This window comes from Pteropus alecto, unplaced genomic scaffold (genome assembly GCF_000325575.1).
Source record: "Pteropus alecto unplaced genomic scaffold, ASM32557v1 scaffold98, whole genome shotgun sequence".
NCBI classification, from domain to species: domain Eukaryota; kingdom Metazoa; phylum Chordata; class Mammalia; order Chiroptera; family Pteropodidae; genus Pteropus; species Pteropus alecto.
The window spans coordinates 21,027,413-21,030,876 of NW_006443570.1; the positions used below are offsets into that span (position 1 = coordinate 21,027,413).

General features: G+C 35.7%; 1 pseudogene; it reads right to left on the reverse strand.

Annotated features, from left to right (window-relative positions):
* Positions 1 to 232: 232 nt before the first annotated feature.
* On the reverse strand, positions 233 to 650 carry LOC102882026 (annotated as a pseudogene).
* Positions 651 to 3,464: the final 2,814 nt, after the last annotated feature.

Sequence of the window (3,464 nt, forward strand, 5' to 3'; positions counted from 1 at the left end):
TCTCATTTTCACTAGAGCCCTGTTCACTATTTAACTTTATAATGCTATTCTGATCTGTGGCATTCACATTACAATCTTCATTATTTTTCCCCGCAGGGACCAGCAGGAGTGACAATGCTTTTAATTCCCAAGATAAACTTGGGCACTGGTGCCAGGCTGGTGTCTGTCTCCCAGGCCTGGCCCAGGGTAGCATGGAGCGAGGAGGTACAGCCCAGGCCCTCAGGAGGGGGCTTCAAGGGCGAGATTCCAAATGGGCAGCTGGAGGCAGCAGGCCGCAGGTGGGCCTCATCACCCAGGTGACCTCATAGTCCAGGTACCTGGCTTCGAGCTTCTTGTGGGGAGACAGAGTGCTGGGCTCCACTGTATTCCATGGAGTAGTTGTACACGGATCTTCTTGTCCTGGCTCTGGTGGGAGATATGCCCCCTCTCCCAGACACTTGCAGTCATAACCCTTCTTCTGCATCTGACCAGATACTTTGTCATAGATGTCAGCGTGGTGTTTGGTCCACTTGTAGCCACACCAATCTCCTTGCTCTCCACAGCAGGAGGCCTGGAGAACAATGCTGGTGGACTCCAATCAGCCCATACTTGAAGACGCTATGGGAGTGAATGTCCGCTTTGGGTATCTGGGCAGGGTCCACGGTGGCCATGTTCTCCAGAGCGCACTCCCCTGTGGCCCCACAATCTTCATGATTTTTTTAAAAACTTTAAGAATAGTTTTACTGAGATATGATTCACATAAAATTTGCCCCTTTAAAGTGTGAAATTCAGTGGTTTTCAGAATATATGTAGAGTTGTACAACCATTAGTACCATCTAATTTTTAAATTAAATTTATTGAGGCGACATTGGTTGATAAAATTATATAGGTTTCAAGTATGCAGTTCTATAATACATTATCTGTATATTGCATTGTGTGTGCAACACTCAAAGTCAAATCTCCTTCTGTCTAGTACCCAATTTTTGAACATTTTTATCATGCCCAAAATGGCCCCTGTGCCGTTTAGCAGTGACTCCCCATTTCCCCCTTCCCCCTAGCCCTTGGAAATCACTAATATACTTTCTGTCTCTATGGATTTGCTCATTCTGGACATTTTCTATAAACAGAATCACACAATATGTGATCTTTTATCTCTGATTTCTTTCACTTAGCATGATATTTTCAAGATATATTCATGTCGTAGCATATATCATTTCTTCATCCTTTTTATTGTCAAATATACCGTTGTGAAGATATACCACATTTTGCTTATTCATGGACATTTAGATTGTTTCCTTTTTTTTTTTAACTATTATGAATAATGCTACTATAAACATTCATGTACAAGTTTTTGTGTGGACATATGTTTTCATTTCTCTTGGGTATAGATCTATGAGTGGAATTGCTGGGTTATAGGCTAACTGTATTAACATTTTGAGGAACTGCCAACTGTTTTTCAAAGTGGCTGCACCATTTTACAATCCCACCAGCAATGAATGAGGGGTGCAATTTTTCTACATATTCGGCAACATAAGTTATTGTCTGTCTTTTCTATTTTAGCTGTCTGTCAAGTATAAAGTGACATCTCATTGCAGGTTTTTTGGCAACAGCTTTATTGAAATATAATTCACCTGCATAAAATTCACCCATTTTAAGTGTGCAATTCGATGGTCGTTAGTACTGCACATTTGTGCAACCACTAGCACAATCAGTTTAGAACATTTTTATTATCTCCAAAAGAAACTCTGTACCCTTTAGCAATATCATTGTGGTTTTCATTTCCATTTCCCTACTGAGTAGTGATGTTGAACATCTTTTCATGTGCTTATTGGCTACTTGTACAATCTTCTTTGGAAAATGCCTATTCCAATCTTTTGCCCATTTTTAATTGGGTTGTTTTCCTTTTCATTGTTGAGTCGTAAGATTCTTTATGTATTTTAAATACAAATCCCTTATTGGATATATAATTTAAAAATAATTTCACCAATTTTATGAGTTGTCTTTTCACTTTCTTGAGGGTGTCCTTTGAAGCACAAGTTTGTTTGTTTTTTTTCTGAACAAGTCTAATTTACCGTTTTTTCTCTTGCAACTGTACTTCTTGTGTTACATCAAAGATAATGTTGCCTGATCCAAGGACATAATGATTTACTTCTATGTTTTCTTCTAAGAGTTTTATAGCTTTAGCTTTTCCATATAGGTCGATGATCTATTTTGAGTTAATTTTTTTTTTTTGCATATGGTGTGAGATATGAGTCCAAATTCATTCATTTGTATGCTACTATCCAGTTGTCTCAGCACTGTTCATTGAAAAGACTATTTTTTCTGTATCGAATGGGCTGTCACCCTTGCCAAAAATCAATTCACCAAATAGGAAGTGTTATTTCTGAATGTTCAGTTTCATTCCATTGATCTACATGTCTATCCTATGCTATTATCACACTGTTTTAATACTACAGCTTTTCACTAGTTTTTGAAATCAGGAAGTATGAGTCCTTCAGCTTTGTTCTGCTTTTTCAAGATTCTTTTGGCTATTCTAAATCTTTTTCATTTATATATGAATGTAAGGATCAACTTATCAATTTCTGCTAAAAAAGGATGCTGATATTTTGATAGAAGTTGCATTGAATTTGTGTATTAACTTGGAGTATTGCCATCTTAACAATATCAAGTCTTCTGTTCCATGACCATGGGATGCTGTTCTATTCCTTTAGGTCTTTAATTTCTTTCAGTGATGTTTATAGTTTTTGATGTACAAGTCCTTTGGTAAATTTATTCCTAAGTATTTTAATTTTTGATGCCATCGTAAATGAAATTATTTTCTTAATTTCATTTATAGTTTGTTCACTGCTAGTGTACAGAAATACAATTGATTTTTGCATGTTAATTTTATATCCTGAAACCTTGCTGGACTTGTTTATTAGTTTTAATTTTTTCGTGGATTTTTTTGAATTTTCTATATAAAAGATCAAATTATATCATCTGCAAATAGAGTTTCATTTCTTTCTTTCCTACCTGGATGCTTTTTATTTCTTTTTTCTCATCTAATTACCTTGAATGTCCAGTACAACGAGAAATAGAAGTGGTGTAAGGAGATCCATGGTTTCATCCTGATTTTAAGGGAAAAGTTTGTTTTTTACCATTACATATAATATTAGCTATGGGTTATATTAATATTTTTTCTTTTCTATTTTTATTTTTTTATTTTTATTTTTAACATTTTATTTTTTTAATTTTTCCCCCCTCCCTTCTGATAACCACTAGCCTTTTGTCTATGTCCTTGAGTCTGTGTTTATTTGTCCTGTTCATTTGTTGCTTTTAGGTTTATATCTCACATATGGGTGATATCATGTGATTTTCAACCTTTTCTGTCTGGTTTATTTTGCTTAGTATGATTATTTCAAGGTCCATCCATGTTGTCACAAATGGCAGTATTTCATCTCTTCTTATGGCTGAGTAATATTCCATTGTATATATGTACCACAGCT